Below are 26,505 nucleotides of genomic sequence, written 5' to 3'. Positions count from 1 at the left end.
AAGGCTTGTCGCCTCTGCAGGTTGAACCTTTCTTTTTCCAGACGGAGGGAGTGCCCCCTTGTTTTTTGAGGGGGTTTTACATGGAACAGGATTTGACCATATTTTTTTGTATGTGCCATTTATATATTTATATAAGTTAATCATGTCCCCCCTTAGTCGTCTTTTCTCAAGGCTAAATAGGTTTAGCTTACCTGTGCTTACATGTTCTGAGCTGTGCAGATGCTCACGTCAGCAAAGCTCACTGCTATGTAACACTGTTCAGAAAATGGTGGCTAACCCTGTTTATTGCAGGCACCGGGAATACCGGCTCGGGCACAGTCTTTAATATTTACTTTAGTGTGCAAAAACAGTGTAGTATGGGCAAGTAATCAGTGTCGGAACATTGAATAACTTACAAAGGGGCTGTTTTTAAATTTGATAAAAGGCGACTGTTCCCACCTAATGGGTTCAGGTGCAAGGGCTGCGACCCATAAATCAGCAACTATTGTGCCAGCAGGGCTGAGTAGGCCCTGAAGCCAGAGAGGGCCCATTGCTGTGGCGGTGCAGTGCAGGAACCTCCCCACAGATGATTGCTGTGAAAGAGGCAGCATTGGATGTAACAAGTGGAAGTTGCGTGAAGCCTCCCTGTTATTTAGTTGCTGAGACGCTGGGTTACCCCTGTATCAGGGAAGAGTCCGAGCTCTGTCCCAAGGAAACCAAGCTGGTAAAACCCCATTTCCTGCATTGCCTGAAATTGCCGCCATTTTGTGTAATATTTTAAGTGACTGTGCCTATCTGCTAAGAACAGTTTTTTGTATTTCCTTTTGGTCGTTTTGCAAACATTACCGGCCTACTAAAAGAAACCTGCATCAAATCTGGGTTTCTTGTCATCATACTGCCAGTAACAATGCAAGGTCAAATACGTTACTCGCCCTCACTAGCCTCCCCTCATGCCAAATTTTATGGTCAAAAGGACCATAACAATTTTATTCTATTGGAAATAAAAGGTGGATTTCTGACTTTAAAGAACAGAGGGTAAAATAATAGACATGTTCCTCACCTCTGTACCTGAGATATGGTTGTGTTATACTAGATATTGTCTATAGAAGATATACATGTTAAAAACACATATATTCTGATTTATCAGGAAGATACTATCACACCTCTGCGGGTCTAGAACTCATATCTAGCCTGAGTGTTATCAGTAATTAATATAAATATTAATTACCTGTCTTGTGATTCCTTTCTTGCTGCTGACAGGATTATATGTCACGTTCCTTCTTCTCACTGGGATCAGTCATCTGTAAAGAATCAAAGGTGTGATAATATGTTCCTGATACATGTTATAGACACTTTTATGTATAACACACTAGGGCCATAATTATTTATCTGAGGTATAATGTACAAATAGAAAATAAAGAAAAAGACGACACTAAGGACCTGTTCACATCACCGTTGCCCTTCCGTTGAGGGATTCCGTCTGAGGTTTCCGTCGGGTTAACCCCTCAAAAATGAAACAAAATAACATGCCCCCCCCTTTCCTGTACTGTATGGCAAAACCCAATTTTATGGTCAAAATTAGAATAACAAGTGTATTCTATTGTAAGGCCCCTTGGGTGCCTAGAATTATGGAGCTTATGGGTATATTGCTTATATAGTTTAAATTAATGTTTATTATCAATGTAATCTTAAATGGTTAACACAATTATTTTTTCTGAGTCGTTATAAAGGGTTACCTGTGCCTAGTAGGCAACAGTTCTCCAAAAAGATTCAGGATTGTTACCACACAGGGTTCTCAGTGGTGGAGTGGATGCAACGGCATGGAAATCCACTTTTTAAGGGAGTCCATTTTCCAAAAGCAAAGGAGCTGAAGAGCCCTTTCCAAAAACTTATGGACTGTTATTGTTGTCCTGTGCTTTTTAAAAGGATGTGTTATCCTCTAAAAATAGTTTCTCCAGCCCCTCTTCCCTGCATGTGGCATGGCCGGAAGTTCCCGGCTTGCAGTAAAGTGGTCCGGGGATGTGGGACAGCGCTCGTGTAGAGGAAGGAGGAGTCAGTCCTTACATTGCAACCTCATCTAACAGGTCCATGAGGCAGGGTTCTGCTCTGTCCCTGAGGAAGCAGTAGGGGCATGGATGGCTCGAGGTGTGGTGGAAGGAGCAGTCCTGTGGTTATAAAGTGCAGGCAGACTATGGAGGGCAGTCGGTAGCATCAGTGGTGAGACAGGTGTAGACTCCAAAGGGAGTTTATTGCCCCCTCAATGCGATTGGTGGGAAAGACCGTTGTCATAGGATACGGACGAAGACTGCCTCCTATTGCATCATTGGGATCTGCAGTTGACCACGGTCAAGAGACTGGTCGTCCAGCTGCTGGAACAATCTTGGAGGCACCCTTGGGTGATGCCAGGATTCCTGTGAGTGGTGAGTCACCTTCATGTTTGGCTGCGTAGTCAAGCACAAATGTGTTGACGGATGTGGATTTGTTCTCTATTTTAAAGGACAACTTGGGCTTGTTTGGGTGGCAAAGGGTGGATTATAAGCTCTGCCAGTAAAGCCAGTAGGTTAATACCCCGCCTGACTAGATGGTTTGTACAGATTAACCTTTTGTGGCTTATTATTCTGTGGTGTGGCTCCTCTGGGAATTTACCTGTCCACCAATATAGGGGACAAGATCCACAGACGAGAATTTGTGATATTTGGTTTCAGTGGATCACGTAATGGTGGACAAAGAGCGTATTGTGGACAAGAAGCTAAGTTTTGAGAGAGGGTCTGAGAAAAATTCCAAAGTGGTAAAGACCTGTACGATGTAACATGTCATTTAAAACGAGATAGCCTTGCTGTAAATATCACAGAGATGCTACATAAGTGTCAGGATTGTGAATAGACATGACGTCCTGGCTGGAGGTAATGTATATTCACTTTCAGGACACTTGAGTAACGTTATAATGTGTTTATGTGGCTGCACATAGCGATATAGCTATATCACTATGTGCTGTGTAAATGAATGGGGAGAAGTGTATGACGCTGATTGGTCATTGATTGGTCAGCGCCATACACTTCTCTCCACAATGCCCACTTGGTCAAAAAGTAAAACACGTCCAGTTGTCCATTAAGAAACTCATTAGCATGAAGTTAAAATAGGTCATAACTCCTTAAAAATGATCGTTTTTCTAAATAAAAAACACTGCTGTAATCGACATTACAGCGCCGATCATATTATGTAGACGATAGGCCACTTATAATGTGAGCCCAGAGCTAAGCAGAGCTGGGCAGAGGGCGGTCATGACGGGTCTGGACCTGCAAGGGGTCATTTAGAGGGGTATTTTGGTTATAGGTTGGTGGGTGGGTTTGAGTCAGGAATTGTGCTAGGGGGTTGTGAGCATTGGGGGTGGAGTTAATGGGAAGTATATATAGTGGGATAAGCAGGGAAGCCATGTTATGGCTTGAAAAATTTTGTCAAGAATAGAGGTGTGCAGCCAGTGTCAGGGTAGCTGTTTTCTGGTCAGTTTTAGGGCCTAGAGTTATGGAGGGTTTAGAGCAGTTAATTGCTAGGGTTAGGGAGCAGGCAGCTGATAAGGGGCTGGAGTGTGTCCAGGAGCAGCTAGGGGCTTTAGCAGGCTACCCGGCGGGGCGTCCTCCCAGTCCTCTTGAACGCTTGAGCCCCTCTGCTTCCCCAGCCCCCCGGCGCAGACGGAGGAGTGTGACTCCCCCCTTACCTGTTTCCGCGGTAGTGGTCCCTGGTGTGACAGATCCGGTGGCTGGCGACGGTGGCGTTGTTCCGGTGTCGGGGACTGGAGCCATGGCGGTGTCGGGAGCAGCGGCAGCAGTGGAGAGGCCTGGAGTGAGAGGCCGAGGTGCGGTTCGCCGGGTGTCCAGTCGGGGTCAGCGCAGCACAGTCCGTGTTTCTGAGGAGCAACGTGGAGATGGACGTTGAGGGAAGCGGTGGTGCAGCGGCGGGGAGCAGTCCCCCTCCTTTCTAGTGTGGTGGGCTAGTTCAGGGAGCCTGTCAGGAGTTCTTCTGTGGGGCAGGAAGCAAGCCAGGACTCTGCGGCTGTCACGGTGAGCGCCTTCAGCGCTGCTAGAGCGCCATCTGCTGGGTCAGGGGCCAGTGTGCATAGTACACCCGTTAGCATGGGTGATTTGGCGCCATCTAGTCGCCGTTCGGAACATTGCAGTGTCGGTGGTAGGCCGGCGCCACCTGCTGTTCAGGAAAATTATTACATCGTGGTGGCAGGCCTGCGTCACCTCCTGGCCATTTTCGTTATAGCAGCAGTAGTGGTAGGTCTGCACTGACTTCTGAATATGTACAACATTTGCATCATCCAGCGCCTCCTGAGGGTGACGTTGGCCAGGTGGCAGGTGTTTTGTTTGTTTATTTGTTGTTCCAGGTGTCGTCAGGACGGGAGTCCAGTGTAGAAGCGGCCGATGCTTTGCGGCGGGCACTCGGGGTGCCTTGGATGCTCGGTCAGGAGACGGCTTTGGTGGATTCAGGACGGACAGCCCCGTTAGTGTTTGGCGACGGGCAGCCTTCTGGTGAGTCACGGCGTTTACACACCATACACGTGGGCAGTAATTTTAGTAAAGAAGAGGCTGGACGCAGCCTGCAAGGCTTAGGAGGGAAGCCTCCATGACGGACCTAGTAGGGAAAGGGTTAACTATGAGGGAGAGGTAGGGGGTGGAGGATGAGAGGAGGGAGGAGTTAGGGGGCCGTTACCAGGCTTCCCGCTGCTTTCGGCATTGAGCCGGAAGCAGCGGGAGGAGTAACACATACTAGTATAAGCTCCTCCGTTGTCCCGCTCTGTGCCATGTCGAAGGCCGACATACTTGCGCGGCTGCGTGCTGCAGCTGTTCACCACGGTCCCGGGTGGTTGGAGGAGACCGTGGCGGCACTCACCAGGATCCCGGACGCCGAATCGTCGCCACGTCAGGCACGGCACCCGAGGTCTGTTGCTGAAGGGGACAGGCTCCCCTCCCCCGGCCCCCTTCCTAGCAGTAATATGGCGGCGGGGGGGGAGTCGGCAACACCCGCTCCTGCTCAGAGGAGGCAGAGAGCGTCGCCAGGGGCGACGGTGACTCAGGCCGGGTCTACCCGTCGCTCCCGGCGGTCCCGCCCTCCAGAACGCCTCAGCCCTGAGGTGGTCCCGCGGATGCGGCGTCGCAGAGGGAGCCCTACAAAGGACGCTGCAGGCCAGGCAGCTGGGGGTGCCGCCTCTTCCCAGGCCCTGCGTCCTGGCAGGAATCCCCAGCCGCGACGGGGTCCGGCGGTAATCAGGGAGTCGCAGGCCGGGCTCCCTGTCACCCCTCCCCCATCGGATGCAAGATTTGGAGGACAATCTACGGCCGCCCCGCCTGGTGATGCTCCGGCCAGGGGGCAGGCTTCATCGGGATCGTCTAGACGGACACCTAGAGCTGCAGCGACGACGAGGCAACAGGTCCGGTCGGAAGTCTGGGTCCCAGCGGTCGGGCGGCAGGTTGCCGGCCCATCTGTCAGCGCGTCGTCGTTCCCGTGTAGGAGATGTCGGTGGGATGGCCAGTCGTCTGCGAGAGAGGAGCTGGAGGAAGGTGAACTGGACGTTTATCGGCGAGGTCAGGATGGTCCGGCTGACGGGAACACAGCACCTGTGCAGCCCGGTGAGTGCATAACTCCGTCTTTGTCATATCCTGCGATTTTTATGTCGGGTGTCGGCGGGGGGGCTGCTAGCGTAGCGTCGGCGGCCGGTAGCGGCGCGGTCGGGCGTGACGACGCAGGTCTAGCGGACTTAGTGGGTTGCTTGCGGGAGCTGGTCGGGCGTCTAGATAAGGCGGCGGCTCCAGTAGTTACGGAGGTGTCCCCGGCGGTAGTTTGGGAAGGCCCCCGGGAAGTGGGATCGTTACAGGCGCGGCCCGGGATGGGGGCAAAAGAGGCGGTCGCGGTGTCAGTACAGACCGAGGCCCAAAAGGAAGGCGATAGGGTGCTTATTGATGATCGTGCTCGTGGGGAGGTGTATGTTTGCTTCGAAGGTCCATTGGGGGCGCATTTAAAGCAGGAGGTGCGTGAGTGGATATGGAAGGACGAATATGTCGAGATTTTTTCTCTCCTGCAGCTTGCTAAATTCAATTTGGATAAGAGCAAGCGGGACGAGAGTAAGAAGGATGAGGAGGAACGTCGGCGGTATAGGCTTATCCCGCAGACGTTCATCAATTGGTCGCAGGCGTTTGCCATATTAGCCAGTGTGATAGGGGAAAAGGCGCCGGAAAATTGTTCGGCGTTGTTTTGCTATTTTGATGCCATTGGGGAGGCTCATAGGGCGTATGGGGGGCAGGCGTGGCTAAGATACGACGAGCAATTCCGTCAGCGGAAAGCGGTTCGGCCGGCGATTCGGTGGGACCAGAAGGATATTGCTCTCTGGTTAAGGGTTACGGCTCCGGTTAGGCAGTCCTTTCCCGGGAGCGTCGGCCAGGGAGGCCAGTCCAGTCAGGTCGGGCAAGGCGTCGGGGCAAAGCTGGGATTCTGCTGGCAATTCAACGATGGCCAGTGTAAGTTCGGGGCCACGTGCAAGTTCAAGCACGTGTGTTCAGAGTGTAATGGTGCATCCCACGGGGCTGCAAAATGTATGTGAAAGAAGAGGTCAGGGAACCAGTCCTCCTCGGTTAGTCAAGGGGTTGTCACCGGTGAGGGTGGAAAGGATGGTCCCTTATCTAAATGAGTATCCGGATAGGGCGGCGGCCATGTTACTTTACGAAGGGTTTTGTGTTGGGTTTATTATTCCTCCGCCTCCTTATGAGGTCCCGGTTACGCGGAGGAACCTTAAGTCGGCCTATTTGCATGCTCAGGTCGTGTCGGAAAAATTGTTTAAAGAGGTTTCGTTGGGTCGTATGGCGGGGCCTTTTGTTGATCAGCCAACAAAAGATTTAGTGGTGTCCCTGTTGGGTATTGTTCCAAAGTGCGAGCCTCGGAAATTTCGTTTGATTCAGCATTTATCGTTTCCCAGGGGTTCATCAGTGAATGACGGGATTGATCACGAGTTGTGCTCCGTAGTGTATACCTCATTCGATAAGGCGGTGGGGTTAGTTCGGGCTGCGGGTCCCGGCGCGCTGTTAGCAAAAACCGACATCGAGGCGGCTTTCAGGTTGTTCCCAGTTCATCCAAAGAGCCAACGGCTGTTGGGTTGTTTCTGGAATGGGGCTTTTTACGTGGATAGGTGCCTTCCGATGGGATGTTCCCTTTCTTGCGCATACTTCGAGGCATTTAGTAGCTTCGTTGAGTGGGTGACGAAGGGAGTAGCTGGGGTCGACTCTTTGATACATTACTTGGACGATTTCTTGTGCGTCGGCCCGGGGGGTTCGCCGGTTTGCGGTAATTTGCTTCATGCATTGCAGAAGGTGGCGGGGGATTTTGGGATCCCTTTGGCGCCAGAAAAGACTGAGGGCCCGGTATCGACTATTTGCTTTTTGGGTATTGAAATGGACTCGGTGGCAATGGAGTGTCGTCTTCCTGCGGATAAGTTGGGGGCTTTGATTCAGGAGGTACGCCGGGCTTGTAGGTTAAAGAAAATGACGCTGCGTGAGCTTCAGTCGTTGCTGGGGAAGTTGAATTTCGCTTGCCGGATTATGCCAATGGGGAGGGTATTTGGTAGACGTTTGGCGGCGGCAACGGCGGGGGTGCGTGCGCCACATCATTTTGTGCGGCTCAAGGAGGAGCATCGAGCTGATCTGCAGGTATGGGATAACTTCTTGGGCCAGTATAACGGTCGCTCGCTATGGATGGCTCCGGCACAGGATACGAGTGATTTAAATATTTTTACGGATGCGGGGGCGGGCGGTTTTGGAGCGTACGGGGGAGGTCCGTGGTGCGCAGGTCAATGGCCGGCTAGCTGGGTGTCCAGTGGACTCACGCGGAATCTGGCCCTGCTCGAGCTGTTCCCCATCGTGGTTGCGGCGACCATTTGGGGGGACAGGCTCAGGGATAAGAAGGTTCGTTTTTACTGCGACAACATGGGGGTGGTGCTGGCCATTAATAACATCACGGCATCATCTCCGCCGGTAGTTCAGTTGTTGCGACATTTAGTGTTGGTGTGCTTGTCATTGAACGCGTGTGTGGTGGCGGTTCATGTGCCGGGGGTACGGAATTGTATCGCTGATGCTCTTTCTCGCTCGCAGTGGGACCGGTTTCGGCAATTGGCACCGGGAGCGGACCGTCTCGGTTTGGCTTGTCCGGAACATCTCTGGGATCTGGTTTCGGTCCCGTAGAACGATTGGTGGAAAGGTCTTTAGCGCGCACAACGTGGAGTGCTTATTCTGCTTGTTGGAGGCAGTGGGAGGAGTGGGTAAGAGAGTTGGGTGACGTCAACACGGATAGAGACAGGTTGGTGGCACTTTTGTACTGGTTAGGGGACGCCTGGGAGGCGGGGTTTTCTTTGGCAAAGGTTAATCGTTTCATGTCTGCGGTAGCATTTGGTTTTAAGTTGCGGGGCTTTCGGGATATATCTAAGGAATTTTTAGTGGGACAGGCTTTGAAGGGTCTGCGCCGAGGTAGGGTCGAGGCGGATTGTAGAAGGCCTGTGTCGTTTTCTCTTCTTAGCTCTTTGGGCGGATCATTAGCATCGGTCTGTCGTTCTTCGGCCGAGATGGAGTTGTTTCGGTTCGCATTTTCTTTGGCGTTCTTTGGGGCATTCAGAATTGGCGAGCTGGTGTCGCCTAGTACCAAGCGGGCAGGGGGGTTGAGACTGGGGGAGGTGAGCCTATATGCGGATCGGCTCGAGGTATGGTTGTGCCAGTCAAAAACTGACCAATTGGGAAAGGGAAAGCTGATAGTTTTGTTCGCCCTCCCGGGTTCGGCTATGTGCCCGGTCGCTTGCATGCGGGGTTTTGAGCCACGAGGGGGGTCTCCAGAGTTGCCATTGTTATGTCACGAGGATGGGTCATTTTTGTTCAGATTTCAATTTGGAGCTGTATTTAAAAAATGTTTGGCGGCGGTCGGTGTCGCGGCGGGCCCGTATTCATCTCATTCCTTCAGGATTGGCGCAGCAACAGAAGCAGGGCGCTGGGGGTTGGATGATGAAGGGGTGCGGCGCATCGGTCGTTGGGAGTCCAACAGATTTAGGTTTTATGTCCGCCCCCATCTGTTATGAGTCATGTTGTTAGCGGTTGAAAAATGTTTGTGTGTTGGTATCTAATTTTCTTTTCCGTTTCAGATACGCCTCCATGTCTGGTGTGGTTGTTGGGCCACTCTTACGTGCATTGGGGGGCTTTGAGGGCGGACGTCCGCCCGGACGGTCGCCAGTTGCGCATTCCGCGGCAGGATGCGGTTTTGCATTGGCTGGGATTTAGAGGTATGTCATGGAGCAGGGTGTTAGCGGAATTCCAGACATATTCCCGGCTGGATAGGGTTGCAGAGGTCTTGGTATTGCACGTGGGTGAGAATGACTTGGGGGTCCGCCCCTTTCGTGAGTTGGTGCGGGATATTAAACATGATATGTTGTGTTTGTGGGTTTCTTATCCCAGGTTGGTGATAGTGTGGTCGGACATTGTCCCAAGGAAACATTGGCGACTGGCTAGGTCAGTGGAACGAGTCAATAAGGCTCGCATTAAAGTTAATCGGGCGGTGTCCCGTTTTGTAGCCAAAAATGGGGGCATTTGCGTGCGACACAGGGATTTGGAGTCAGGAGTGGGGAACTACTGGAGGAGTGATGGGGTTCATTTGACCGAGGTTGGGATCAATCTGTGGAGCCTGGCAATAGCAGAGGGAATTGAAAGGGCGGTGGTGGTGTGGCGGAACTCACAGGCTTAAGGTGGTCAAGGCCTGTTTCGCTGTGGCGGGGGGAGTCCTTGAGGTCAGTCAGTACAAAATGGTGGGGGGGTCGCATCGGGGGTATGCGTCCCCCAAAAAAGGTACATGGTTGAAGACTTCATCGGGTGTTATCCCTTTGAAGTGGTCTTCTGGTGGTTGGAGCCATCTGCAGAGGTGAGCGGTGCCTCCGAGCTGGTTTACGGCTGGAGGTAATTGGTTGGTGGTGGTTGCAGATGGCTAACTCGGGGTGTTTAAAAAGGAATATCTAAAATGGCTTCAAGGACTTCCCCTGCTCGGATTAATGTTAACGTTAAATTGTTATTTATGATTCTGACCCATGTTGGGTCATGTGAATTATTAGAAGGAATTCTCTGGTTGGATTCCTAATTAGTTATCCGAATGTTTTGGATTTAAATGGTATTTTATAAAACTGTGAAATTAATAAACGGCTGCTGTGGCCATTTCACATCCAACCTCGGTGTCACGTGTCTTTTCTAAAAGGTGGTGGTGGAGGGATAGGAAGGGATAAGTGAAGGTTCACTAACACACGACTCTACTTAGGCAGGTCATGAGAGTAGTCTAGTGGGGCAAGTACCTGTAGGTTGCGGTTCTACGGGGGATTTGTCAGTCACGAGTGGAGTTTGGGGAAATTTGTTAGATGGGTTACGTCAGTTGTTAGCTTCAGTTGATACTTCTCGTGGGTCACAGCTAGCAGGTCCCATTGGAGCTTGGTCAGTGCAGGGATAGTTAGAGGGGGGTGCTCGTAGGGAGAGTACTGCGAGTGCTGAGGCAGGCTCTTCGTCATTTAACGCCTTAGATGCCGGGGTCCAGACAGAGAAGGTAGATGGGGCTAATAAGCCCTTGCCAGTTTCGGATACTGTAAAGGGGAGCATGTACATTCGCTTTGAAGGACCATTAGGGACCCACTTAAAGCCAGAGCTCCGTGAAAATATTTGGAAAAGGGAGAATTTGGATATTTTTACTTTATTGCCGTTGGAGCGATTTAGTGTGGAACGGTGGGAAAAGGGCAAGGAACATCGTAAGGAGGAGGATGATGAGAGAAGACGGTATAGGCTGATTCCGCGCACATTTGGGAATTGGCTACAAGCTTTTTCCATCATGGCTAGCGTTATAGGGGAGAAATGCCCAGAACATTGTTCCGGTTTATTTTATTACTTGAATTCTATTTGGGAGGCTTATAGAACGTATGAGGGTACTGCTTGGCTTAAATATGATGAGCAGTTTCGTCAGCGTATGGCGGTTCAGTCATCCCTGCGGTGGGATCATAAGGACATAAGCTATTGGCTGCACCTTATGACTACACCAAAGGGGGCTGGTCAGGGGGGTCATGTTGAAGTCGCGAGTTTGCATAACCCCTTTCAGTCGTCACCCGGCGGGTCTAGATCAGCGAGTTCGTCGGGGAGTTTTAAGAAAGGGGTCTGCTGACTCTACAACGAGAGCACCTGTAAATGGGGAACTAATTGTGTCTATAGATACGAATGTGCCGGGTGTGGGGGTGGTAACCACCCCATCTTCAAGTGTTTTAAGCGGGCACGAGGAGGCACGGCGAAGCCAGGGGATGGTTCTGCTAAAGGAGGTGAGTCCAGTAAACCTCGACGCTATGACGCCTTGGCTAAAGAGGTACCCCGACAATGAGAGGGCGCAGCTGTTATTGAACGGTTTTGGGGACGGATTTAGGATTCCGTTCTCCCCGGGGGTGGGTGTTTTGATGGCTAATAATCTGCGTTCGGTACGTCATTTAATAAGGCGGTTCATTTGGTTAGGACGGCGGGGCAAGGGGCGCTTATGGCTAAGGTGGATGTGGAGTCTGCATTTCGCCTTTTGCCGGTGCACCCAGAATCCATGCACTTGCTGGGGTGCTCGTTTGATGGCCTTTTTTATATTGATAGGTGCCTTCCTATGGGGTGCTCTATTTCTTGTGCCTATTTCGAAGCCTTCAGCACGTTTTTGGAGTGGGTGGTCCATGAACGAGCCGGCTCTAAAGCAGTTATTCATTATTTGGATGACTTCTTTTGTGTGGGCCCTGCGGCTCGGCCGTCGTGTGCAATAGTGTTATGGGCAATGATGGATGTTTTTGTTGACTTTGGGGTTCTGTTGGCGTTTGAAAAAACCGAAGGACCAACCAGTACGATCTGTTTTTTGGGAATTGAAATTGATTCCCAGGCAATGGAATGTAGGTTGCCAGAGGCAAAACTTATTCATCTGCGAGCAACGGTGCAGGAGGCTCTGGTGAGAACAAAAATCACCCTGCGGCTCCTGCAATCTTTATTGAGGAAACTCAATTTTGCCTGTAGAATTATGCCCATGGGCCATGTTTTTTGTAGGCGCTTAGCACAAGCAACTGCTGGTGTTAGATGTCCCCACTATTTTATTCGCCTTGGCAAGGAGCATAAGGCGGATTTGAGGGTTTGGGATTCCTTTTTGGTAGAATATAACGGCGATCATTATGGATTGCAGAGGGAGTTTCGAATGTGGAGATGCAATTGTGTACTGATGCTTCCGCTTCTATCGGTTTCGGGGCGTATTTTCAGGGAAAATGGTGTGTTGGTACTTGGCCACTAGAGTGGAGGGAGTGTGGTTTGACGGGTAATCTTTGTTTTCTGGAGTTGTTTCCCATTCTTGTTGCAGTGGAAATTTGGGGACAGCTTTTGTCCAATCGGTCTGTGGTTTTTCACTGTGATAACATGGTGGTCGTGTGCGCTATTAATAGTTTGTCCGCCAATTCCCCCCCGGTAATCACAGTGCTACGCCAGTTGGTCCTGCTGTGTTTGAGATGGAACATTCTATTTAGGGCTCATCATGTTCCTGGAGTTTCCAATGACATTGCAGATGCTTTATCTCGATTGCAATGGGATAGTTTCCGTTGGCTAGCTCCAGAGGCGGAGAGGGATCTGGTTTATTGCCCCGAGCACCTTTGAAGGGTGGTGTCGCTCTTCTGATATGGTGGGCGAAGCGTTCGCTGGCCCCTGCTACGTGGGATGCTTATACCACGATCTGGGTGAGATGGTTCCAGCTGGAGGATTCGTGGTGTAGTCAAGGGAGTCCTTTTAGTGCCTTAGAGGGGATGTTTTGTTTTTTGTTATCTCTTATGCAGAGTGGATCTTCAGCTTCCTCTGTTGTTAAGTCGATAGCGGCACTTTCCTTTTTCTTTAAGTTAATTGGTTGTACGGATGTTACTAAGCATTTCTTGATACGGCGGGCTCTGCAGGGTTTTCAAAAAGGGCATGTCGGGCAGGATAAGCGTGGGCCCGTGTCTTTTGCAATGTTGGAGGGACTTTATTCTCAGTTGCACAGGATATCCCATTCAGATTATGAGAGGTTGTTGTTTCAATTGGCTTTCTCTTGGGCTTTCTATGGGACTTTTAGGGTTGGCGAATTTTGGTTAGTCCCTCAAAACGGGTGCAGGGCGGTATTCAAGTAACCGATGTGTTTTTTTCAGGATAGTGTGTTGAGAATAATGTTGTATCATTCAAAAACTGACAGGAATGGAAAAGGTTTTGAGATTTGTTTGACTTAAATTCATGAGGGGGAATCGTGCCCAGTGGGGTGTTTTCTGCATTTCATGGCTGTGTGTCCTCAGGGATTTTCCTCTTTGCTGGTGCATGCGGATGGTTCAGCGTTGTCCAGATATCAATTTATTGCTGTCTTTAAGAAATGCGTACAAGGGTTGGGCCTTTCACATCTGGATTACAGCTCTCGTTCTTTTAGGATTGGAGCTGCTACTGAGGCTTCTCGTTTTGGGCTCGACACTGCTTCAGTTAAGAGGATTGGCCGCTTGGAGTCCAGCCGCTTTCGTTCCTATGTTAGGCTGCATTTGCTGGAATGTTGATTTCTTTATCTTGGGTTTATTTTGTGTGGGGGGGATGTCATTCTTTTTCTGTGTGACTAATTTTCTGTTGCTTTCAGGTTCTGCAAAATGTGTGGTTTGGCTTCTTGGCCATTCCTATATTTACTGGGCTGAAAGGAGTGCCCGTGTGCGTCCGAATGGTAGGTATTTGGGTTTAGATGCGGATGAGGTGGAGGTACACTGGTTCGGAGTTTGTGGCCTGACCTGGGATCAGGTAAGGCCTTTGTTTCAGGATGCGGTTAGGTCCTGGGGTCTACCTGACATCTTGATAATTCATGCAGGGGGTAATGACATCGGGAGTTATCCCATGCGGAACCTCATTAAGACCATTAAGAGGGACTTCTTATGTTTTGTAGACACCCATCCTGGGCTTTTGATTATCTGGTCCAAAATTGTACAGCGGGTAAAATAGTGCAATGCGCAGTCAGTGTCGGCGCTGAATAGGACCAGAGTTAAGATTAATAAGACAGTGGCCAAGTTTATTCGCCTAAATGGTGGGTTGTTAGTTCATCACCGACTGTTGGAGGATCGGGGCGCGTACATTGGAAAGGATGGGGTTCACTTAACGGATGTGGGCCTGGATGTTTTTAATTTTGGCCTCCAAGAAGGCCTGCAGTTGGGTTTCCAAATGTGGCGGCGCATGAAAATTTAAGGAGTCAAGTTTTCATGCTGTGGCGGGTCCTTGGCAACGCTATTTATGTTTTTATATATTGCTGTCTTTGACGCAATATATTGGTTTTATTTTAAAGCTATGGATTTGGGCTTCTCTAAGGGACGGACCCTGGGAAGCGTGGTGCTTTAGCATACTCGTGGTGACGCCACTGTAGCTTATATGGTCACGGCTAGTGGTTTAAGGGTATTGCTTTATTTATGTTTTGGAGGTTGTCAAGGACTTAGCCACATAATGTTAATATGTTAATTATGTTTATGATATGTTTATACTTGTTTTTTATATATTCTCAGGTTCTGTAAAAGAAATCATCTAATAAAGCTGTAACAAGCACCTTCCAATTTTAATTGTGTCGTATATTTATTAGATAGGAGGGTGTTTGTGTGGCCCCTTGTCGCCCTTGTACCGTCATGTGAGCCCAGAGCTAAGCAGAGCTGGGCAGAGGGCGGTCATGACGGGTCTGGGCATGCAAGGGGTCATTTAGAGGGGTATTTTGGTTATAGGTTGGTGGGTGGGTTTGAGTCAGGAATTGTGCTAGGGGGTTGTGAGCATTGGGGGTGGAGTTAAGGGGATGTTTATATAGTGGGATAAGCAGGGAAGTCATTTTATGCCTTGAAAAATTTTGTCCCGCCTGCCGTCCCGTTAATTTTTCTTTTGAGCGGAGATGAGCGGTCACTATATGCATATACACTTCCATTGCGATGCTGCCACCTATTGGCCAGGAAGCATTTTTATGTGTTGTTTTAGTCACAGGACCTGTACTTACATGTTCTGAGCTGTGCAGATGCTCACGTCAGTAAAGCTCACTGCTATGTAACACTGTTCAGACAATGGTGGCTGACCCTGTTTATTGCAGGCACCGGGAAAACCGGCTCGGGCACTGTCTTTAATATTTACTTTAGTGTGCAAAAACAGTGTAGTATGGGCAAGTAATCAGTGTCGGAACATTGAATAACTCACAAAGGGGCTGTTTTTAAATTTGATAAAAGGCGACTGTTCCCACCTAATGGGTTCAGGTGCAAGGGCTGCGACCCATAAATCAGCAACTATTGTGCCAGCAGGGCTGAGTAGGCCCTGAAGCCAGAGAGGGCCCATTGCTGTGGCAGTGGAGTGCAGGAACCTCCCCACAGATGATTGCTGTGAAAGAGGCAGCATTGGATGTAATAAGTGGAAGTTGCGTGAAGCCTCCCTGTTGTTTAGTTGCTGAGACGATGGGTTACCCCTGTATCAGGGAAGAGTCTGAGCTCTGTCCCAAGAAAACCAAGCTGGTAAAACCCCATTTCCTGCATTGCCTGAAATTGCCGCCATTTTGTGTAATATTTTAAGTGACTGTGCCTCTCTACTAAGAACAGTTTTTTGTATTTACTTTTGGTCGTTTTGCAAACATTACCGGCCTACTAAAAGAAACCTGCATCAAACCTGGGTTTCTTGTCATCATACTGCCAGTAACAATGCAAGGTCAAATACATTACTCGCCCTCACTAGCCTCCCCTCATGCCAAATTTTATGGCCAAAAGGACCATAACAATTTTATTCTATTTGAAATAATAGGTGGATTTCTGACTTTAGAGAACAGAGGGTAAAATAATAGACATGTTCCTCACCTCTGTACCTGAGATATGGTACAATTTGTCCCGTAAAAATTAAGCCCTCATATGGCTGTGTCAACGAAAAAATAAAAGAGTTATGACTTTTGGAAGGCGGGGAAGAAAAAAACAAAAACATAAAAATGAAACTTAGCCTGGTCCTGAAAGGGTTAATCTAAGACTGAATAGCTATTAAAAATTATATTAACAATAAAAGGGGAGTTCTGACTACAAAACAGAGGGTAAAGAACAGAGATGTTCCTCACCTCTGTACCTGAGATATGGTTGTGTTATACTAGATATTGTCTATAGAAGATATACATGTTAAAAACACATATATTCTGATGTATCAGGAAGATACTATCACACCTCTGCGGGTCTAGAACTCATATCTAGCCTGAGTGTTATCAGTAATTAATATAAATATTAATTACCTGTCTTGTGATTCCTTTCTTGCTGCTGACAGGATTATATGTCACGTTCCTTCTTCTCACTGGGATCAGTCATCTGTAAAGAATCAAAGGTGTGATAATATGTTCCTGATACATGTTATAGACACTTATATGTATAACACACTAGGGCCATAATTATTTATCTCAGGTATAATGTACAAATAGAAAATAAAGAAAAAGACGACACTAAGGACCTGTTCACATTACCGTTGCCCTTCCGTTGAGGGATTCCGTCTGAGGTTTCCGTCGGGTTAACCCCTCAAAAATGAAACAAAATAACATGCCCCCCCTTTCCTGTGCTGTATGGCTAAACCCCGTTGTCATAGGATACGGACGAAGACTGCCTCCTATTGCATCATTGGGATCTGCAGCTGACCACGGTCAAGAGACTGGTCGTCCAGCTGCTGGAACAATCTTGGAGGCACCCTTGGGTGATGCCAGGATTCCTGTGAGTGGTGAGTCACATTCATGTTTGGCTGAGTAGTCAAGCACGAATTTGTTGACGGATGTGGATTTGTTCTCTGTTTTAAAGGACAACTTGGGCTTGTTTGGGTGGCAAAGTGTGGAGTATAAGCTCTGCCAGTAAAGCCAGTAGGTTAATACCCCGCCTGACTAGATGGTTTGTACAGATTAACCTTTTGTGGCTTATTATTCTGTTGTGTGGCTCCTCTGGGAATTTACCTGTCCACCAATATAGGGGACAAGATCCACAGACGAGAATTTGTGATATTTGTTTCAGTGGATCACGTAATCGTGGACAAAGAGCGTATTGTGGACAAGAAGCTTAGTTTTGAGAGAGGGTCTGAGAAAAATTTCAAAGTGGTAAAGACCTGTACGATGTAACCTGTCATTTAAAACGAGATAGCCTTGCTGTAAATATCACAGAGACGCTACATAAGTGTCAGGATTGTGAATAGACATGACGTCCTGGCTGGAGGTAATGTATATTCACTTTCAGGACACTTGAATAACGTTATAATGTGTTTATGTGGCTGCACATAGCGATATAGCTATATCACTATGTGCTGTGTAAATGAATGGGGAGAAGTGTATGACGCTGATTGGTCAATGATTGGTCAGCGCCATACACTTCTCTCCACAACGCCCACTTGGTCAAAAAGTAAAACACGCCCAGTTGTCCATTAAGAAACTCATTAGCATGAAGCTAAAATAGGTCATAACTCCTTCAAAAATGATTGTTTTTCTAAATAAAAAACACTGCTGTAATCTACATTACAGCGCCGATCATATTATGTAGACGATAGGCCACTTATAATGTGAGCCCAGAGCTAAGCAGAGCTGGGCAGAGGGCGGTCATGATGGGTCTGGACCTGCAAGGGGTCATTTAGAGGGGTATTTTTGGTTATAGGTTGGTGGGTGGGTTTGAGTCAGGAATTGTGCTAGGGGGTTGTGAGCATTGGGGGTGGAGTTAATGGGATGTATATATAGTGGGATAAGCAGGGAAGCCATGTTATGGCTTAAAATTTTTTGTCAAGAATAGAGGTGTGCAGCCAGTGTCAGGGTAGCTGTTTTCTGGTCAGTTTTAGGGCCTAGAGTTATGGAGGGTTTAGAGCAGTTAATTGTTAGGGTTAGGGAGGAGGCAGCTGATAAGGGGCTGGAGTGGGTCCAGGAGCAGCTAGGGGCTTTAGCAGGCTCCCCGGCAGGGCATCCCCCCAGAGCCCGGCGTTCACAGCCTCTTGAACGCTTGAGCCCCTCTGCTTCCCCAGCCCCCCGGCGCAGACGGAGGAGTGTGACTTCCCCCTTACCTGTTTCCGCGGTAGTGGTCCCTGGTGTGACAGATCCGGTGGCTGGCGACGGTGGCGTTGTTCCGGTGTCGGGGACTGGAGCCATGGCGGTGTCGGGAGCGGCAGCAGCAGTGGAGAGGCCTGGAGTGAGAGGCCGAGGTGCGGTTCGCCGGGTGTCCAGTCGGGGTCAGCGCAGCACAGTCGGTGTGCCTGAGGAGTCACGTGGAGATGGACGTTGAGGGAAGCGGTGGTGCAGCGGCGGGGAGCAGTCCCCCTCCTTTCCAGTGTGGTGGGCTCGTTCAGGGAGCCTGTCAGGAGTTCTTCTGTGGGGCCGGAAGCAAGCCAGGACTCTGCGGCTGTCACGGTGAGTGCCTTCAGCGCTGCTAGAGCGCCATCTGCTGGGTCAGGGGCCAGTATGCTTAGTACACCCGTTAGCATGGGTGATTTGGCGCCATCTAGTCGCCGTTCGGAACTTTGCAGTGTCGGTGGTAGGCTAGCGCCACCTGCTGTTCAGGAAAATTATTACATCGTGGTGGCAGGCCTGCGCCACCTCCTGGCCATTTTCGTTATAGCAGCAGTAGTGGTAGGTCTGCACTGACTGCTGAATATGTACAAAATGTGCATCATCCAGCGCCTCCTGAGGGTGACGTTGGCCAGGTAGCAGGTGTTTTGTCTGTTTATTTGCCGTTCCAGGTGTTGTCGGGACGGGAGTCCGGTGTAGAAGCGGCCGATGCTTTGCGGCGGGCACTCGGGGTGCCTAGGATGATCGGTCAGGAGACGGCTTCGGTGGATTCAGGACGGATGGCCCCGTTAGTGTCTGGCGACGGGCAGCCTTCTGATGAGTCACAGCGTTTACACACCATACACGTGGGCAGTAATTTTAGTAATGAGATTAGTCTAGTGGGGCAAGTACCTGTAGGTTGCGGTTCTACGGGGGATTTGTCAGTCACGAGTGGAGTTTGGGGAAATTTGTTAGATGGGTTACGTCAGTTGTTAGCTTCAGTTGATACTTCTCGTGGGTCACAGCTAGCAGGTCCCGTTGGAGCTTGGTCAGCGCAGGGACAGTTAGAGGGGGGTTCTCGTAGGGAGAGTACTGCGAGTGCTGAGGAAGGCTCTTCGTCATTTAACGCCTTATATGCCGGGGTCCAGACGGAGAAGGTAGATGGGGCTAATAAGCCCTTGCCAGTTTTGGATACTGCAAAGGGGAGCATGTACATTTGCTTTGAAGGACCATTAGGGGCCCACTTAAAGCCAGAGATCCGTGAAAAGATTTGGAAAAGGGAGAATTTGGATATTTTTACTTTATTGCCGTTGGAGCGATTTAGTGTGGAACGGTGGGAAAAGGGCAAGGAACATCGTAAGGAGGAGGATGAGGAGAGAAGACGGTATAGGCTGATTCCACGCACATTTGGGAATTGGCTACATGCTTTTTCCATCATGGCTAGCATTATAGGGGAGAAATGCCCAGAACATTGTTCCGGTTTATTTTGTTACTTGGATTCTATTTGGGAGGCTTATAGAACGTATGGGGGAACTGCTTGGCTTAAATATGACGAGCAGTTTCGTCAGCGTATGGCGGTTCAGTCATCCCTGCGGTGGGATCATAAGGACATAAGCCTTTGGATGCGCCTTATGACTACACCAAAGGGGGCTGGTCAGGGGGGTCATGTTGAAGTCGCGGGTTTGCATAACCCCTTTCAGTCCTCACCCGGCGGGTCTAGATCAGCGGGTTCATCGGGGAGTTTTAAAAAAGGGGTCTGCTGACTCTACAACGAGAGCACCTGTAAATGGGGAACTAATTGTGTCTATAGACACGAATGTGCCGGGTGTAGGAGTGGTAACCACCCCGTCTTCAAGTGTTTTAAGCGGGCACGAGGAAGCACGACGAAGCCAGGGGATGGTTCTGCTAAAGCGGGTGAGTCCAGTGAACCTCGACGCTATGACGCCTTGGCTAAAGAGGTACCCCGACAATGAGAGGGCACAGCTATTATTGAACGGTTTTGTGGACAGATTTAGGATTCCGTTCTCCGCGGGGGTGGGTGTTTTGATGGCTAATAATCTGCGTTCGGTGCGGGATCATCCAGAAGTGGTACGAGACAAGTTGCGGAAGGAAGTTTTGTTGGGTAGAATGTTAGGCCCCTTTTCTGATGTTCCTATTTCCAATTTGCGTGTCTCCCCGCTGGGGATTGTCCCCAAGAAGGAGGCGGGTAAATTTCGGCTTATACATCATTTATCTTATCCGAAGGGTTCTTCGGTAAATGATGATATCGATGAGTCTTTGACGCGGGTTTCCTATACGTCATTTGATGAGGCGGTTCATTTGGTTAGGACGGCGGGGCAAGGGGCGCTTATGGCTAAGGTGGATGTGGAGTCTGCATTTTGCCTTTTGCCGGTGCACCCAGATTCCATGCACTTGCTGGGGTGCTCGTTTGATGGCCTTTTTTATATTGATAGGTGCCTTCCTATGGGGTGCTCTATTTCTTGTGCCTATTTCGAAGCCTTCAGCATGTTTTTGGAGTGGGTGGTCCGTGAACGAGCCGGCTCTAAAGCAGTTATTCATTATTTGGATGACTTCTTTTGTGTGGGCCCTGCGGCTCGGCCGTTGTGTGCAATATTGTTATGGGCAGTGATGGATGTTTTTGTTGACTTTGGGGTTCCGTTGGCATTTGAAACAACAGAAGGACCAACCACAACAACCTGTTTTTTGGGAATTGAAATTGATTCCCAGGCAATGGAATGTAGGTTGCCAGAGGCAAAACTTATTGATCTGCGGGCAACGGTGCAGGAGGCTCTGGTGAGAACAAAAATCACCCTGCGGCTCCTTCAATCTTTATTGGGGAAACTCAATTTAGCCTGAAAGAATTATGCCCATGGGCCGTGTTTTTTGTAGGCACTAAGCACAAGCACACAAGCAACTGCTGGTGTTAGATGTCCCCACCATTTTATTCGCCTTGGCAAGGAGCATAAGGCGGATTTGAGGGTTTGGGATTCCTTTTTGGTAGAATATAACGGCAGATCATTATGGATTGCAGAGGGAGTTTCGAATGTGGAGATACAATTGTGTACTGATGCTTAAGTTTCTATCGGTTTCGGGGCGTATTGTCAGGGAAAATGGTGTGTTGGTACTTGGCCACTAGAGTGGAGGGAGTGTGGTTTGAAGGGTAATCTTTGTTTTCTGGAGTTATTTCCCATTCTTGTTGCGGCGGAAATTTGGGGACCGCTTTTGTCCAATCGGTCAGTGGTTTTTCACTGTGATAACAAGGCGGTCGTGTGCGCTATTAATAGTTTGTCCGCCAATTCCCCCCCGGTGATCACAGTGCTACGCCAGTTGGTCCTGCTTTGTTTGAGATGGAACATTCTATTTAGGGCTCATCATGTTCCTGGAGTTTTCAATGACATTGCGTATGCTTTATCTCGATTTCAGTGGGATTGTTTCCGTTGGCTACCTCCAGAAGCGGAGAGGGATCCGGTTTCTTGCCCCGAGCACCTTTGGAGGGTGGTGTCGCTCGTCTGATATGTTGGGCGAAGCGTTCGCTGGCCCCTGCTACGTGGGATGCTTATACCAAGATCTGGGTGAGATGGTTCCAGCTGGAGGATTCGTGGTGTAGTCAAGGGAGTCCTTTTAGTGCCTTAGAGGGGATGTTTTGTTTTTTGTTATCTCTTATGGAGAGTGGATTTTCAGCTTCCTCTGTTGTTAAGTCGGTAGCAGCAGTTTCCTTTTTCTTTAAGTTAATTGGTTGTACGGATGTTACTAAGCATTTTTTGATACAGCGGGCTCTGCAGGGTTTTCAAAAAGGGCATGTCGGGCAGGATAAGCGTGGGCCCGTGTATTTTGCAATGTTGGAGGGACATTTTCTCAGTTGCACAGGATATCCCATTCAGATTATGAGAGGTTGTTGTTTCAATTGGCTTTCTCTTGGGCTTTCTATGGGGCTTTTAGGGTTGGCGAATTGGTTAGTCCCTCAAAACGGGTGCAGGGCGGTATTCAAGTAACCGATGTGTTTTTTTCAGGATAGTGTGTTGAGAATAATGTTGTATCATTCAAAAACTGACAGGAATGGAAAAGGTTTTGAGATTTGTTTGACTAAAATTCATGAGGGGGAATCGTGCCCAGTGGGGTGTTTTCTGCATTTCATGGCTGTGTGTCCTCAGGGATTTTCCTCTTTGCTGGTGCATGCGGATGGTTCAGCGTTGTCCAGATATCAATTTATTGCTGTCTTTAAGAAATGCGTACAAGGGTTGGGCCTTTCACATCTGGATTACAGCTCTCATTCTTTTAGGATTGGAGTTGCTACTGAGGATTCTCGTTTTGGGCTCGACACTGCTTCAGTTAAGAGGATTGGCCGCAGGGAGTCCAGCCGCTTTCGTTCCTATGTTAGGCTGCATTTGCTGGAATGTTGATTTCTTTATCTTGGGTTTATTTTGTGTGGGGGGGATGTCATTCTTTTTCTGTGTGACTAATTTTCTGTTGCTTTCAGGTTCTGCCAAATGTGTGGTTTGGCTTCTTGGCCATTCCTATATTTACTGGGCTGAAAGGAGTGCCCGTGTGCGTCTGAATGGTAGGTATTTGGGTTTAGATCCGGATGAGGTGGAGGTACACTGGTTCGGAGTTTGTAGCCTGACCTGGGATCAGGTAAGGCCTTTGTTTCAGGATGCGGTTAGGTCCTGGGGTCTACCCGACATCTTGATAATTCATGCAGGGGGTAATTACATCGGGAGTTATCCCATGCGGAACCTCATTAAGAACATTAAGAGGGACTTCTTATGTTTTGTAGACACCCATCCTCGGCTTTTGATTATCTGGTCCGAAATTGTACAGCGGGTAAAATGGCGCAATGCGCAGTCAGTGTCGGCGCTGAATAGGACCAGAGTTAAGATTAATAAGACAGTGGCTAAGTTTGTTCGCCTAAATGGTGGGTTGGTAGTTCATCACCGACTATTGGAGGATCGGGGCACGTACATTGGAAAGGATGGGGTTCACCTAACGGATGTGGGCCTGGATGTTTTTAATTTTGGCCTCCAAGAAGGCCTGGAGTTGGGTTTTCAAGTGTGGCGGCGCATGAAAATTTAAGGAGTCAAGTTTTCATGCTGTGGCGGGTTCTTGGCAACGCTATTTATGTTTTTATATATTGCTGTCTTTGACACAATATATTGGTTTTATTTTAAAGCTATGGATTTGGGCTTCTCTAAGGGGCGTACCCTGGGAAGCGTGGTGCTTTAGCATACCCGTGGTGACGCCACTGTAGCTTATATGGTCACGGCTAGTGGTTTAAGGGTATTGCTTTATTTATGTTTTGGAGGTTGTCAAGGCCTTAGCCACATAATGTTAATATGTTAATTATGTTTATGATATGTTTATACTTGTTTTTTATATATTCTCAGGTTCTGTAAAAGAAATCATCTAATAAAGCTGTGACAAGCACCTTCCAATTTTAATTGTGTCGTTGTATATTTATTAGATAGGAGGGTGTTTGTGTGGCCCCTTGTCGCCCTTGTACCGTCATGTGGTGACAGAGCCTCTTTAAGGGTTCACGGTTATGGCTCATTTTTTTTGTCAGCGCTTCCCTGAAAAGGGCGCTGTACTCTTTGCATGCTTAGATAATGTAGCATATTTAGTGCACACAAGCTGCATGGAGGTGCAGCTTGGTGGTGCTATGATGAGAAATTCAGGTGTCGTTTGTCATTATGTCCGGAGATTGGCTGGGCATCCAAGGCAATCAGTGTTTGGAATCAGCTCATCCTGTATCAGCGACATCCTCAATCCTCTCTAGAAGGAGTCATTTCCTCTGGATCGTATCCTTGGGCATTGGCTAGAGTGCCCAAACAAGTGTCTCCATGCAGATGATTGCTGTGATAGAGACAGCGTTGAATATAACAGGTGGAAGTTGCCTGGGGCCTCCCTACGATTGAGTTGCTGAGGCGGTGGGTGGAAGTTGCCTGGACCTCCCCATAAAAGCGATAAGTTGAAGGGTAAGAAAGAGGAAAAGCCCCGATTTGAAGTGGATGTTAGTACTGTATCAGTGAGGAGCCCAAGCTCCGTCCAAAGGTAGGCAAGCTGGTGAGCCTGCATTGCCTGAAATTGTGGCCATTTTGTATAGATTCTAGCCTACTAAAAGGATTTGCATCAAATCTGGTATTCTTGTCATCATTTCATGACTAACCCTGCGAGCACTTAACTGATACCCGCTCCTAAATTTTTTGGCATAGTTGGCAGGATAGTCACAGCCCAGGAAAGATGGCATGCTGTATGGAGTGCCCAAGGAGTGAGCAGAGGGCACGGCAGGAAGGTTTACATGATGAATTTCACAGAGAGTATAGTCGGAGTTCCATTGGAGGGTAAGCTAGTGCCGGAGTTGCAGTCATGAGTACGCTCTTGCCAAGTGCACCTTTGGCTGCATTTCTGTAACTGTAATGAGCCACAAGGAAGCGTTCAAGAGGCGGGTAGAGAGGAGTCTCCCAGCAAGAGAAAGACAAGAGGCTGAGACAAAGAAGGGAGTCCTGGGACCTTGAGTATGAGACTGCAATTGTTAAGTATGTGCCTCACCTGTGAGAGACTGTAACCACTAAGCTTTGAACCTTATGCATGTTTAACACTGTATTTCATTTATAGGTCCAGGACTAGAGGAGATGAGCGGTCACTATATGCATATATACTTCCATTGCGATGCTGCCACCTAGTGGCCAGGAAGCATTTTTATGTGTTGTTTTAGTCACAGGACCTGTGCTTACATGTTCTGAGCTGTGCAGATGCTCACATCAGCAAAGCTCACTGCTATGTAACACTGTTCAGACAATGGTGGCTGACCCTGTTTATTGCAGGCACCGGGAATACCGGCTCGGGCACTGTCTTTAACATTTACTTTAGTGTGCAAAAACAGTGTAGTATGGGCATGTAATCAGTGTCGGAACATTGAATAACTCACAAAAGGCTGTTTTTAAATTTGATAAAAGGCGACTGATCCCACCTAATGGGTTCAGGTGCAAGGGCTGCGACCCATAAATCAGCAACTATTGTACCAACAGGGCTGAGTAGGCCCTGAAGCCAGAGAAGGGCCCATTGCCGTGGCGGTGGAGTGCAGGAACCTCCCCACAGATGATTGCTGTGAAAGAGGCAGCATTGGATTTAACAAGTGGAAGTTGCGTGAAGCCTCCCTGTTATTTAGTTGCTGAGACGATGGGTTACCCCTGTATCAGGGAAGAGTCCGAGCTCTGTCCCAAGGAAACCAAGCTGGTAAAACCCAATTTCCTGCATTGCCTGAAATTGCCGCCACTTTGTGTAATATTTTAGGTGACTGTGCCTCTCTGCTAAGAACAGTTTTTTGTATTTCCTTTTGGTCGTTTTGCAAACATTACCGGCCTACTAAAAGAAACCTGCATCAAACCTGGGTTTCTTGTCATCATACTGCCAGTAACAATGCAAGGTCAAATACATTAGAAAAATGGACAAAAGTAGATGGTCCAGCGTAGTCAAGTTTAAAACAGAGTGTAGTTCCAAAGTGCCTACGCGTTTCAGACGTATACCACGTCCTTCCTAAAAGCTATCCAGCACAGTGGAGCTGTCCAGCAAAAGTGGTGCTGAAACAGAGAGTCGGTGATAGAACATCACTGCTCTAATAGTAAGTTGTGTACTTACAGCATTGTTTGTTAGATAGTTATCAATGATAGGATGAGGATAACAATGATCCAATTTTACCCTTGAGTAGTGGATAGAGTATTAATGCTTATTTTTGTTTATTAGGCTGTCGGATATGAACCTCTGCAATACTCAAATCGAGATATTAAAACATAAATAGACGCTAAAAAATACATCATTTAAACAGTTTAATACAATACATGAATACATGAACTGGAAAAAAGGGAATTATATACTGGTCTTTAAGTGTAATTGGTGTTGAAAAAAATCTTTGTATAATAAACCGCCATTTGATTAATAAGGAATGTGATGGTGGAGGGACCCGTTGGTACGGACAGTTAGGTGTCATCTGTAAAGGCCGTGAACATTGACAGGTATTATTAATTATTAGACTATATTAAATTCTGCCGATAATTTCATAGATTCTTTTACTAATAATTGAACAATAATTCTGGTCCTGAGAGGGTTAATCTAAGACTGAATAGCTATTAAAAATTATATTAAAAATAAAAGGGGAGTCCTGACTACAAAACAGAGGGTAAAGAACAGAGATGTTCCTCACCTCTGTACCTCAGATATGGTTGTGTTATACTAGATATTGTCTATAGAAGATATACATGTTAAAAACAAATATATTCTGATGTACCAGGAAGATACTTTCACACCTCTGCGGGTCTAGAACTCATATCTAGCCTGAGTGTTATCAGTAATTAATATAAATATTAATTACTTGTCTTGTGATTCCTTTCTTTCTGCTGACAGGATTATATGTCATGTTCCTTCTTCTCACTAGGATCAGTCATC

General features: G+C 48.3%; 1 long non-coding RNA gene across 1 annotated transcript; it reads right to left on the bottom strand.

Annotated features, from left to right (window-relative positions):
- Positions 1 to 1,208: 1,208 nt before the first annotated feature.
- LOC142699146 (uncharacterized) lies at positions 1,209 to 26,505 on the bottom strand. The gene is made up of 3 exons (XR_012866027.1): positions 26,432 to 26,505; positions 16,306 to 16,378; positions 1,209 to 1,280 (listed from the first exon to the last, which is right to left on the bottom strand). It is a non-coding gene; the product is annotated as an uncharacterized LOC142699146 (long non-coding RNA).

Source organism: Rhinoderma darwinii, unplaced genomic scaffold (assembly GCF_050947455.1).
Source record: "Rhinoderma darwinii isolate aRhiDar2 unplaced genomic scaffold, aRhiDar2.hap1 Scaffold_138, whole genome shotgun sequence".
Classification (NCBI taxonomy): Eukaryota; Metazoa; Chordata; class Amphibia; order Anura; family Rhinodermatidae; genus Rhinoderma; species Rhinoderma darwinii.
The sequence above is the reverse complement of the archived record's forward strand: the minus strand, read 5'-3'. Positions and strand labels throughout refer to the sequence as shown.